This window comes from Halyomorpha halys, unplaced genomic scaffold (genome assembly GCF_000696795.3).
Source record: "Halyomorpha halys isolate HHAL.00 unplaced genomic scaffold, Hhal_1.1 Scaffold643.1, whole genome shotgun sequence".
NCBI classification, from domain to species: Eukaryota; Metazoa; Arthropoda; class Insecta; order Hemiptera; family Pentatomidae; genus Halyomorpha; species Halyomorpha halys.
This window is the reverse complement of record NW_027112666.1, coordinates 432,152-446,868: the sequence shown is the minus strand read 5'-3', so window position 1 is coordinate 446,868 and position 14,717 is coordinate 432,152. Positions and strand designations below refer to the sequence as shown.

The 14,717-nt window shown below is 30.5% G+C and overlaps 1 protein-coding gene across 2 annotated transcripts in view; it reads right to left on the bottom strand.

Moving 5' to 3' along the window:
• LOC106689817 (uncharacterized) overlaps positions 1–14,717 on the bottom strand; it is a 353,286-nt gene that overhangs the window by 196,660 nt on the left and 141,909 nt on the right. The gene's annotated exons all lie outside the window — the stretch shown is intronic.

Sequence of the window (14,717 nt, the reverse complement as noted above, 5' to 3'; positions counted from 1 at the left end):
GGATAGATTAGATTTAACTAGTTATAGTTAGATTTGCGATAGACTAGATTTAACTAGTTATAGTTAGATTTGGGATAGGTTAGATTTAACTAGTTATAGTTAAATTTAACCAGTTATAGTTAGATTTGCGATAGAACTAGTTTTACTAATGATAATTGCGCCTACACCTAGTGTTAGTTGTCAATATTCACCTGTATTTAACTCGTTACAGTTAGATTTGTGATAGATTAGATTTAACTAGTTATAATTAGATTTGCGATAGATTAGATTTAACTAGTTATAGTTAGATTTGCGATAAATTAGATTTAACTAGTTATAGTTAGATTTGTGATAGACTAGATTTAACTAGTTATAGTTAGATTTAACCAGTTATAGTTAGATTTGCGATAGAACTAGTTTTACTAATGATAATTGCGCCTACACCTATTGTTATTTGTTAATATTCACCTGTATTTAACTCTTTATATTCATTGAGTGGCGGTCCCACAAAATGCAGAACTTTGACCCCCAACCATGGTTAGGCAGTATAGGACTCCAATAGGAATCTGGGCCAAATAAGAAACAAAAAACAAAAAAAAAACTCGTTATAGTTAGATTTGTGATAGTTGACCCAATTATCATAAAATTAATTTAAAATATATGGAGAGTAGCAAGGCAATGACTTGAAAGATTATATTTTTTCCAGTATGATGAATCTTGCTGCACATTACATTGCGGTTTGGTCGAGTTCTCTTGCACCATCATGACAGAACCAATTGGTTAATAGCTGACTAGTCAGCAGAGAGAGGAAGTGACGGCGAATCCAAAGTAGTAAAGGAAATGGATACCGGAGTAGACCAGTTAGCAGAAACAAATAGTGAGATAGTCAACCTAATTGTTTTTATCTATCTTTAACAAGACAGTTTTGTGTAGATGTGGAAAAAAGTTTTAAGTAGGTGACACCTAACAGAATTACTATGAGAATTGTATAGGAAGCATGTAGGATCAAAATTTAAAAATTTTAAATTGAGAATTTAGCAACCTACAGATGAAATATACATACTTTAAAATTTGAACAAAAATGTGGATACAAAAAAAAAACTTAAATACCAACTGCGGTTCTGGACTTTTTGGAGTGATGTAGATAGACAAGAATTTCATCAGTCTTGCATTCTACCACACAGTAGCAAAATTCAATCACTCCAACTTACGGTGAGTGAGGGAAAATTATGAAGTAAATAGAATGATAGACTTTTGATATTTTTTTCAGGTTTTTAGCCGTATAATAATAATAATACTATAAATTCTTGGCTATAGTTAAGTAGAGTTAATATTAATAATAATATTAGTTAATATGTTACAAAGCTAGTTTTTTACTATGTTAAAAAATATAAATATTATTTTAAAGAAGATGAACATTTTTAGTGGATTTATATCTCTAATAGGTACGCTTAAAAGTTAGAATTTTTATTTAATTTATTATAATAAATATTTATATTTATAATATAAATGTATTATTCAATAATTATTATTTAATTAATTATTTTTTAATGCTTAAATATTTAATCATTTTGTTATAGGTTTAGAAGTACTATTTAGATCCCATTAAATCACAAGTGTTATATTAAATTTTGAATTGAATGTTTAGTGGACCCCACATATCATAAAATATAATTTGAAGTGTAAAACGAGACCTTGATTAAGTACTTGTCAGCAAATGATTGGAATTATGGATTGGATCGAGGAGCCATTGAAAGTTTCTTCACTCCAAGCACTCCACTCAGTTCATCATTCCACTGTTCCATCTTTGAACTGTTTAAAAACCTTGGTATGATGCTTTTTTCCTAAATATACAACAAAAAATGCATACAGCAAAAGATTAAAAAAAATATATAGACTGCAATAAAAGTAGTGCAAATGTTTACCTCGCCCAAAGAATACATATAAAGGATATTAATAACATTGTAAAATAACTAATTATCTCATCATTTTATTCTGTATAAAATTATTTTCCCTTTTATTATTCACTTTTTTATTATTAAGTGAAATAAAAGTGTTTTCCCGAAACAAATTTTATTGGATACAATTTTCCGGAAATAATAGTAGAGATGTAGTTTAACATACCATAGAAGAGCTACAGGGTAAAAAAGAAATATATTTAAATTAAACATTATTAGATGGTAATACAGTGAAGGAAAGCGCATATATAAACTGAATTTATAAATAAATACTTTCGGATTTTTTTATTCTTCTCTCTTCCTCTTCCCGTTATAACTATTCATGTTTCCCAAGATTTTGTTTATAGCCAAATATTTTGTTAGTTTTTTTTTGTTTTTTTCGTATATCAGTACTTTATAGTATTTTGCGTATTGTTTAGAAATTGCAAAAAAAAATCAATGTGGTTATCTCCATAGGCATTAAGTTAAGTAATATAAACATGGTCACACCAAAGCCTACGTTTATAAAATTAGTGCTTTATGATTAATAATAAAAAAAACTAAGATGTATTCATATATATGAGGAGTCTTCTATCAAAAATTAATAAACCCAAGTAAATTTTTTTTTCAAAAAAATACTTTTCATTTATTGATAGATATTACAATCTGCCACTGAGTTGTGGGCAATAGGTAATAGTGATGAATGAACTCATACATACTAAAATAAAATAAAATGAATGAAAAAAAAACAGAATGAAAAAAAAAAACTGAATGAAAAAAAACTACAAATTAAAATTCTATACTATAAAGTGGGGTGACTATAGTACATTTTTTTCATATTCTTCAATCTTAAGCCTAACATACCCTCTTGCACTATTTACGATAACAATGTTTAATTTTGAACTGCCTGATTTCACTTTCATAACTATAAAAAAAAAAATCTTTCTTCAAATATTAAGGGACATATAACAAACGACTTGCGTATCACTTTCACTCCGCAATACGGGTGGCTTTGGTACACTCTTTTTTATCATGGATTTCAGGGATATAAATGTTGTTGTAACATTGTCACCCGTTCTTTTCACACCTTAGATGTTCTAGGTTTCAGGAAGTAATTTGTTTTCTTAATTTTAGTCTAATTGAAGAAAATGTTTCTAATTGGTTTTCTAGGTTTAAAAAGCCTTTTTAAGACCTTCCACCGAATGAATTATCTCAACCATTAAAGAAAACAATAATAGAGTACTTAAAACAAATTTTCTTGTAAAATTATATATTTTTTAATGTGGGCCGTAAGCCAGAAATAAAATAAGGATCCTACCATGGGGCCAATAAAATAATGTGGGGCTTATTACTCCAGTAACATCACACAGGAGAATGTCAACAACGCCAGGCACAAACTCATTCTTGACCTTACTTGAACAACTTCTTCTCTTGAATGTTGAAGTCTCTTTAATTCGGTATAATACCTGAAGGAACGTCCTACGTCGGTAAAAAAAAGATAAAACATGATCAATTGGAGTAAATAAGTTTAATTAATTTAATTTATGTAAAATAAATAGAATAACATTTTCAGCAACCTATAACCGGGATTCACTAAATAAAGAAATAAATAAAGAATAATTTTAAAATTAATCACATGAACACTCCTCAACCCATAATTGGTACCATAGTCACCCCAACTGTACTAATGTCACTCCACATTACGGTACTAAAAATTTATGGTTCGTTTCAAAATAAAAATTTGACCTTGCGGAAAAGCTGTTAAAAATCTACATTTTTCATAAACATGCAACTTGTCTACTTGAGATGCCCCTATAATAATTTTGAAATAAAAACTTTCTAAAAATATTTTGGCTATATTTTCATAATCTCAGATAATTACTCATAATTTAAAAACATTATTGCCATGTCACCCTTAAAATCTCTCTAACCATCAAAGCCCTCAAATTTCTAACCTTGCTTCTTCTTCTATTTCTCACAATCCTCCGAGGCGCCTGAAACCAATGGGTAGTTTCTCTGCATGTCTGTATACATTTTGACCTTCAATCAAACTTACTAGATGTATTTTTATATAAATACAGTTGCAAATAGCAATAAATATTTTTTTTTTAATTCACCGTGACCATAAAGAGAAAAGAAAAGGGATGAATTATGAATCAATTATGAAGTATCTCAAGAATGTCTATTTATAAATATAATGCTCAAAATAGTTTCGCCTTTTCTAATCACGACCACTAGGTATTGTTAATTTTCTCAGTTATAAAAACATATTTATTTCATTAATTTTTTTTTTACAGCAAGATATCTGATAAACAGCTAAGTTTATTTATTTTATAAAATAATTAAACCAATACGGAGCACAAATCATTAAATTTTGTAGAATTTTCTTTAATTAACATGTTATTTGGACTTCACATTAATTTCAGTATCAATAAAAAAGATGAGTTTTGCCGTTACTTGACTCATTGTGTATTTATTTCAGAGGTAATATTGGAACCTAGAGGTAATATATAACACACAGTGAATGTTACAGTTGAGGAACAATTTGTTATTGTAGCTAACGGATGTTCCAAGCTCTGCGACCTAACAACTATACAATGCACGTCCAAACTGCACTTCCTGCCAGCACGTAATATGCATTCAATAGAAGACTAAAAAAAAAAAAAAAATAGACTTCAAATTAAAAAGTAATGATAAATTTTGAATGCGGTCTCTAACAGAAACCGTTACTTCAAAGTTATCATTTATCCGTTTCCCCAGGAAAGAAACTGCATCCATCAAAGTGCTTAACGAATTATTTTTTAATAGATATTTAATATTCGGACTCTTTGTATAAATATATTGTAGAAGTTATAAAGTCTATATAAGAATCTTTTAAGACGTCACATCATATAATTGCCAGGTATTCATTTACCTGACGTATACTAGTTATATCTCAACCTGATAACATAATCTCAGCTAATTAACATTTCTTTCTATTTACTTCAATAGCTCACATCTCAGATATAATGATAAATATCTGTACCGTAAAGGTAAAAGATAAACCTTAGCGGTTTTTCTATTTTTTGTTGAACAGTTTGAACAGAAGATTCTAAATAAAAAAGGCTGATTCCTCCTATAGTAAATCATCAATTTGTTTTAATATTTAGTGCTTATCAATTGTTTATGATTACCAACAATAAGAATTGTATTTATATTAAAATAAAAATATATAAGGCACTTGAGAGGGATTTTTTTTTTTTTAGCACTTTAGAGGAAGACTTTTTAAAAATTCGTTATTTAAGCCTTCTTAAACTATTTCAATGAGGATGAAACCTAGTTGATTTAAAAATAATTTAATTGCACATTAACATCATGGCAATAATTTTAGTATTCTATAATTATAATAACGGACCAATACGAGATATTGAATTCTAAATCGATTTTGTTCATTATGTTTACTAGAATTTTTGCCTTCATTCCGCGTAAACAAATATATCGTTACATTGAAAATTCTAGAAATAAGTATTTTGGAGTAGAGCTGGAGAAGGTTTGAAAATTGATAATAACCTTGAACAGAACAGTTGCAACTATTATCCTTCAGCATTGATCAAATGAGGAGTGAATCTCAAGTCCATATATCTAGTTCCGAAAAGTAATTTTTTTTTTTTCAAATCAAATTCTGTCCCAAAAACTTTTTCTGATTATTTCGAAATTTAAATTTTCCTCTTTCATAACAGGTCTTAAAAATCAAAATTTTACTTATGTATACAAGGTCCTTCCATAAAATTATAAAAATTGAAAACTGCCCAAATACTGATGTACTGACTTTAGATAAAAATATCTCATAACAAAATTCTGAAAATTGTCGACATTCCAGAAATGAAAATGTATATAATATTATTTATTTATCCTAAGATTTATCCCTTTAGAATTATATTAAAAGGGTCAGAATTAGACTTTAGAGCCTTAGAGTAAAATACAAAATTTAAAAAAAAAAACTATAATCCATCATAAGTATAATTATAATTATGAATTTTATAAGATAAAAAATGAATAATAATAATTAACCAAATATATAAAATATAATATATCATATTATGTATGAATCATAAGGTGACTAACTTCTAAAAAAAAAGGATTAAAAGTAAACTAAAAATAATAAACAAAAGGCACAATTACTGTTAATATACATATTTACAAGATTCAATAAAACCCAAAATTATCAAATACAGACGATATACAAACAAACATAAATCGTAAAAACAAAATTCAAATAAAATATATCCTCTAAAAATTAATAAATCTTATCAATAATATGTGATAATTAAATGAAATAAATTTTAATAATAATACCCTTACATCCAATAATATTTATGTTAAATAAATCTCTCTCCATTTATTTACATATTATTTAAAACTTTTAATTGTTATTCTTCCGGAATGGGGAGGACAGAAAAGAAAATACATTTTATGTATTCAAAAATACATCGCTGGAATATGCTCACATCACATACTTTCTAGCGAAAAAAGAAAATTGATTGCACCAAGCCCGAATTAATCTTAAATTGATTTGGGTCATAAATTTGACAAATATACAATGGAATCAAAACCCGCAAAAATTAAGTATCAGCAAAGCGTGATAAATCTCGATAAAGTTGAATGGCCTTCGATACAGCCATACAGCCTTGATACCCAAAATCAATCAGTATTGAGCAACTAAGGTGATCAGTAATATATGATAGGAATGATAGTTATCTATCATGAATGTGGTCGGTGATCAGTCGAGCATGATATATACATTTCACTATATCGTATTATTAATTTTTTTGTACCGAAAAAAGATAATGAATTATTTATTTGCAATTACAAACCATTAATATGACAAGAAATAAAATTTATGTAAATAATGTACCCCATTATTTTGATTTCTAATTGTCATATGATAAGAATCTAGAATAATAATGAGCTACTAATATATCTGTCAGCCGAAAAAGGCAGTGATAAAACCATAATAATGATATATAAAATTTAATGACCTAACAGCTAAGCAATAAACTAGATAAACCTTTGAAGGCAGCAGACAGATCCAACTGTCGCCGAACTTCAAAAAACTTGTTTAAAAAAAAAAATAAACATTTATACTACTTTAAAATAAATCTTACAGATCTAGCTAAGTTACGAAAACTCAACTAACGACTCGATAAAACTTAACGATAAACATCTGGCCAATATTAGTTTTAACTTTAGGTCTAGTTAGGTAGCCTAGTCTTAAATTTAGTTTTATAAAATGAAGGGAAATTGTCCAGCATTTATGAAAAATAATTTCTCCAAATTTTAAAATATTTTAATATATCATAATTGTTTTATATCCAGAGTTTTCATTAACGAGACATCAAGAACTACATTTTTAGTTGTGCCATAAATATTCTCAAGAAAAATACGAAAATAAAGTAGCAGAGTTACTTGACTTCGACATCTCATACAATACACAAACGAAAACTGGCCAAGTACAAACCATACTTTTAGAACAAAGTATAATACATCAAAAGATACAACAAAAGGAAAAAAGAACGATTCGGGTTTCGTGTCTGTCAGTCTATAATAAATTTTTGTTCGAGTATTACAGCAATTAACGTTAATCCGATTTTAATGAAATTTATTAGGAATCGAGGGATTGGTGAATAAATGATCTCATAGCAATTTAATTAAATTACTATTGCGTTTTACAGAATAGGCTAGTGGCTCTCAATAATTTTTAGGCGGAAACCTTTAGGTAGATGTAGGAAAATGGCTAAGCACTGACATCATTATTTGCTACAAAAAAAGTAATCCCTCTTTTTACGAAGGGTTGCATAGAGATGACGTGGAAGTTGACTTATTCCTAAATTATTTCGCGTAACCCCTAGAAGAGGCTAATGAATCCACTATTTAAACAATAATTTAGGTTCCAAGAAACATCTGTCTGTAGTCAAATAATTTTTCGGGCATATAGCTACTAGCTTTAATCTTATTTTTATGAAATATACAAGGATTATAGAAAATGGTACCAAGATGAACCTATAGCAATTTTTAAAAATTCCTATTGTTGAGGCTAACAACATATGATTTGGCGTGTATGACCATATACATAGGCTTGAATTTATTACGCCTTATAATAATTAATCTTTTTATTTCATTTCATTACAACTTATTCATGAAATAATATAGCTTCTTTCTTGTTTATAATACATTTATTATTAGCTTATAAATTTATTTTATATACAACTGATAATAATCACTAAAATCGATCTATGTCCATCTTAAAGAAAAATTTTTAGATAAAAAAATGTTTAAATTAAAGAAAAAAGTGTGCGATTATTTTGAAACCAGTCTACGCAGTCAAAAACTTCCTCAGAACGAGGATTTATCTGGCCAGCTCCAACTTCAATTACGCAGCTCAACGCCTCACTTTATTTAGTTACAAAGGCTCATCATGAAATCACTTCATTTTCCTGCAGGCCCCGAAGGTTATATCTCTCATTCATCAGAGTCGTGAGTCTACATACTTTAGTCTGTTCCATTATGTTTTGCTAATGAACAATCATGTAGTTTTTCTAGTTTGTATATTTCTCAATTCCTTATTTTTCATTTCAATGTTTTATATACATTTTCAATGTATTTTTTTTTTAATTTCAGTTTATTGAAAATATATGTTAAATTTATTTTGGGAGAAGATATTTAACCGTATGAAGCAGATTATAGGAAGATAGTCCGGGTGGCGGTCAGGAAAGATATCAAATTAGTAAAAGAAAACTATTTATTGTAGAAATCTGTCATTCCCAATGTCTCAATCTGACAGCTCTAAAGAAACCCTGCAAAGTGCGGCGAAACGTTAGTAAACAATAAATAGTTTTATTTTACTATTTTGATACCTTTATTGACCACGACCTCAATCTTCCTACAATATGTTAAGTTTAATTTTCACTATCTGTTATGTTTTTGTTTTTTTTTAATTCGTCAATTCCTACACCCTACATATTTCCTTATAACCCGCCCCTACCTCACTGATAGGACCGAGCATACTCATTTCTCTTTTCTCAGTCCGCCGGAGTTCCTCAAGGTAGTATCTTAGGTCCCATTCTTTATACGGTTTATACAGCTGACATCCCAATCCACCCAAAAAACAGTCCTAACAACATACGCTGATGACATATGTATACTATCTGTAAACAACGACCCAGCTAATGAATCACAAACACTATAGACACACATAACATCTATTAAAGAATGGAGTCAAAACTGGAGAATCAAAATAAATCTCATCAGATCACCTTTACTCTCCGTCGTAAACCTCTACCCTTCTGTCCTACAGTATCCGTTCTAAATACTCCACTAACGCCTGTTGAACAGATTCGATACTTAGGACTCCATTTTGACAAGAGACTTATTTGGAATCGACAAACAAGACTGAAACGACAAGAAACTGCTCGTAGATTCTGATTACTACAACACTTATTTGACAAACGCTCTAAACTTCCCATTCACTACAAAAAACGAAATTAGTATACACTACTTTAATCAGAACAATTTGGACATATGGAATTGAGCTTTGGGGCTCCACCAAACCATCAAATTCCTTCCGCATCCAATCCTTACAAACCAAAATCCTACGTAAAATCCTTGATGCTTCTTATTACGTTACAAATAAATTCATTCACAAAGACCTTAACATCCCATTCGTTGCAGAATTGGCCCAAAACAGATATGCGTCTTTTCATTCCAAACTCCTTAACCATCCTAACCCATTAATTCTTAATCTTTCATCCTTAACAATCCCTGATAATCCTCCGAGGCGTCTGAAAAGAAGATGGCCACGGGACCTTCTAATTTAAATTAATGTTTGAAGTACCAATGGGTGGTTCCTTCCCAAGATTTTCAAGTGTATATGAAAAAAACAACATATTTACTTATTGTATTGTTTTGTACAGTTGTAAATTACATTAAATAAATAAATAAATAAAACTATTTTTGTATTTGGAATGTATACATTTATACAAATTAACCTTATTATTATTTTACCAGCACCTATGGAAGGCGGATGGTTCAGGAAAAGTTCAATTTTAAAACCCCATTGTCACTAAACCTTTAAGGTTCCTAGACGGCTTTACAGCAGTTTCATGAAATTCCTCTTATTTATTATATTTATATATTAATCAACAATTTCAGTCCCATATAAGTCTGCCGTCAAATCCTCGTTCGAGTATTACAACTACTAGCTTTAATCCGAGTTAATGAAATTCACACATTATTAATGGGATTGTACTTAAGTGATCCCAAAGCAATTTTGTGCAATTCCACCCACAACAATCTCTAAAGAATACGAAAATGTATAGACATAGACAAACCTACGTCTCGTATGCACCACATATTTGGTCCACAATTGGAGAAATGTTGGGAACCAGTGTTAAAATAGTCCAGCATCACTTTCCTCAAATTCAATCTTCTACTTTCGCTTACGTAAGTATTTTCCTGGACCAGCCAGTATTGTAAAAACAGCTCGTTTTTCTTTAAACAATAGATCATTAACCTTGAAATACAGGTAATTATGTAGCCAATATAAAAGGTGGGAAGCTTCGTACTCAGCAGACGTTTTTTAATAATATTTTTTACCATTTAATTCCCGACAGCAATCTTCCTTGAAATCGAAAGGTATGGCAAGGACTATAATAGATTTTATCGATTGTAGTCATTGAATTTCTCGTGACCCTCAGTTTGCGTTTGATAATATATTCGAAACTACTATTTTTTTATAAGTTGTTTCAGCAGCAATTTCAAGTCGTGAATTAATAATGTACCAATTTTAAATTCTTCTATTATACAAATGACATCCCAACCAATCCTAACACTATCCTTAACACATATGCTGATGACACATGTGTGAGTTAGTAATTTCATTGCATTCCATACTCTCCAATACCATATCACAGCTCCAAAAGAATGGTGTCGTTATTAAAGGCTTAAAATAAATCTTAACAAATCCCATCAAATCACATTTACCCTTCGTCGCAAACCTACCGACTGCCCTACAGTATCCTTAAATAATGCTGCTCTTACCCCTGTCGAACAGATCCGCTACCATGGACTACATCTGGACAAACGACTAACCTGGGATCCTCGTACAAGACTGAAAAGACAGGAAACTGCACGTCGATTCCGACTATTATAAAATTTACTAGACAAACGGTCTAAATTGCCAATCCATTACAAAAGACTGATCTTGATGACTATTATAAGGCCTATCTGGACATAGGGAGTTGAGCTTTGGGGTTCCACTAAACCATCAAATTCCTCCTGAATCCAATCCCTACAGTCCAAAATCCTTCGTAAAATCCTTAATGCTCCTTACTTTGTCAGAAATAAAGTCATCCGTCAGGACCTAAATGTTCCATATGTTGCCGATTTGGCCAGAACCGGATACCATTCCTTCCATCACAAACTTCTCAACCACCTAAATCCACTTGTTTCTAACCTGGCTTCTTCTTCATTACCTAATAATCCTCCTAGGCGTCTGAAAAGAAGATGGCCTAGAGCATTTACTAGACAAACGGTCTAAACTTCCAATTCATTACAAAAGACTTATCTACATGACTGTGATAAGGCCAATCTGAAGTTGAGCTTTGGGGATCCACTAAACCTTCCTCTCGAATCCTTTCAACCCAAAATCCTCAATGCTCCTTACTTTATCACAAGTAAAACCATACACCATGCCCGAACCAGATATCATTCCTTCCATCATATAATCCCTAACCATTCAAACACTAGTTTCTAGCCTTGCTTCCTCATCAATTCCTGGCAGTCTTCCAAAGCGCCTGAAAAGAAGATGGCCACGACACCTGCTAATGTAATAACGTCATTAGAGTGCTACCAATCGGCAGTTTCTCTACACGCCTGTATCACTTCATAATGAGTTAGATCAATTCACTAAATGTGTATATACAGTTGTAAATTGCAATAAACTTTAAAAAAAAAAGTTCTATTGAATTCCTTCGAGTGTAAGTCCTCAAAACAATAAGTACCTATATAGGTAGCGTACTACCTACTCAACTCACTAATGACAATATTAGTGTTATGAAACATATTTGCGTACCCGCACCATTAAAACGTTTTGTAACATTCAGCGGCCTAAATGAAGATTGTCATCTTTTTCTTCACCGGCCTAGATTTTTCTTTCAATGGGCTAGAGAAATCGAAAGACAGAAATCTGATTGGTTGCCTTATCTCTATCCAATAGGAACTATGAGCGGAGTTATGCTCTTTCTCATTGGATTTATTTGCTTGAATACTGGAATCTTCTTATTACTCATAACATAAAACAGGGAATTGTTTTGACCAATACATAGCGTTCCTAAAAGTTTTTTAGTTTCAGATAGAGGAATGTAGTAAAAATTGTGTTTTTTCCAATTTTTAATATAATTCTATCTTAAAAATTATTGAGTTTGGTGAATAATGTTCTAAAAAAGTTTAATATGCATTCAGTTATCTATAAAAATGATCAAATAACTCTTTTTTTCTTAACTATATCGATAGGATAAATATGAGTAATAAATCGCGCTATGATGTTACATTTTAAGTTTCAGAAAATTTATTGCAGGATTTTTAAAATAAACTGCAATACACAATATTAAGTTATTTCATTTAATAGTTCAAACTACAAGAAGGAGAGGAGCTATTATGACAAAAATAAGTATTGTAAGAAAGAAGTTTTACAACAGCCAAACATGTAATAATAATAACAAAGGTAATAAGTGAATTGGAGAAAACTAGAATAAATAAACTTTTAAGTTTTTACTAGTTTATTTGAGTTTACTTCCTCTCTTTAATTCATTCAAAATTAAAAACCGATATCATGATAATTTGTTTAAACAATATAATATTATCAAGAAGGCCTATCAACACACACAATTAGTAAAACTACATAATTTATAATAACTATCCTTAAATAACATTGTACGTAATAAGTAATTACGTTGCCTCACTGGAAAATGTCAATACGGTTTAGAGTTAAGATTAGCCTATCTGTTAACTTATATTAATCTCATACTAGGCCGTATTAAGCAGATGATTTAAAAGGTAAAAGCCATCCATCCCGACCGGACCCGCCCCACTAAGACCCCCAGGGAGCGAAGGTCCGATATCACTTTAGATACATTTGCTTAAAATTGGAAGAGGAGACTTTAAGATAGTTAAATATTTAAAAAGCGGCGTAAAAATGAGCACAAATTTTAGATATATCACTGTGTAATTTGAGCAATAACACCGATGAGTTAATCGGGTCTTTAGCTCAAAATATTGCAAGATAAGCTAGGTCGTAGATTCCTTTCTTAGTGAATCAAGTACACATATTTCGACAAATATTTTGTAAGTTCATATCTTGAGCCCGCTAACAAAACGTAGTCAATCTCATTGTTTGTTGCATCATTATTCTTCTGGACCAGAGATAAGATAGATGGTTGTATTTTAATTGCTTCTTTTTTATTACTTTACTTTTTTTTATAATCAAAAAATACAATTGGATGTTTATAATATACATTTAAATGTACTTACTGCTTTTTTAGTGTTGTAAATAATTTTTTTTCTTCTCATATCCCAATTTATTATTATTAGAGATATATTTGATTATTTTTATTTATTTCACTCCAAGCAACCAAAGCTTATTTTCAATACCTGTTATGTTACTCTAAAGGGATCTTTCCTTTTAGACCCTTCTTTAAATAAAGAATATTATAATTATAACAACTTATTACAACTAAGCTTCAAATTAAAAAAAAAAAAACCTTAGTTTTCCAGATATAAAGGAAAAACTGATATACTATAGGTTTTTTATCCTTTCCACTCCCCTCTCCATACCTAAACCCCATGAACAAACCCGTGAAGCTTTTAGGGACATGACGAGCAGGAGGTATTACACAATAGAGGGGAAGTATCTTCTTTATGTTAGGGATTTAGACCTCAGGGAAGTCTTAGGTGGAAAGTATCAGGGAATCCTTTGACGGAAGAAAGTGGCAGATAGTACAGAATCGAAATTTATGGATTCGATCCCACACAGAGTAATGGCACTTTACACTGTTTATTAGTAGTGGTCATCTTAGTCATAAAAGATGAATTTTAGGGTTTTATTTTTTTTTCTATTTTGATTGTACGAACAGGGTTTAGTAGTAGGACTATGGATGTTCTAATTTGCCGAGTTATGATAAATTTAGGTATTCATTGCACACTTGAGCCGAAAGACAGTTCATATTAAGGTCGATGATCCAACTGCCATAATGACCTATTGCTTGATTACCTGTTAGTTCATTGAATGGGATATAGGGAGCGCCTCCAATCAATGGTTCTAAATAGGACAAGGACACCCCGACCTTTCCTCACACTCTCGGCTCGACGAGTATTTCGGAGTAATCAACAATCAAATTTCACTTTCATCATTTCCAAATGAAATTTAGTTTCGGAGGATAAACATATAATAGTAGTTTGAATTGTTTTGTGGTATAACCTGAAAGTGCTAGCCAAATTCTGGCAATCTTTTTCAAACGGGCGTCTTGAGCATATGCTTCGCAAAAGATATTTATGAAGGACTAATTCTACATTAATTAATTATGTAGGAATGAACTGTAGAAGAAAGTTCACCTTTTCTAAGATCTTGATATACATACGTAGTCATAGTTGTTGTTGTTGTTGTCTGGGGCTTAAGGGCGCAAAACCCTGAGGTCATCAACGCCCATGTTTCGTGCTTTATATTTTATTTCTATAATTCTATTTCACTTTAAATAATTTCGAGAAAAA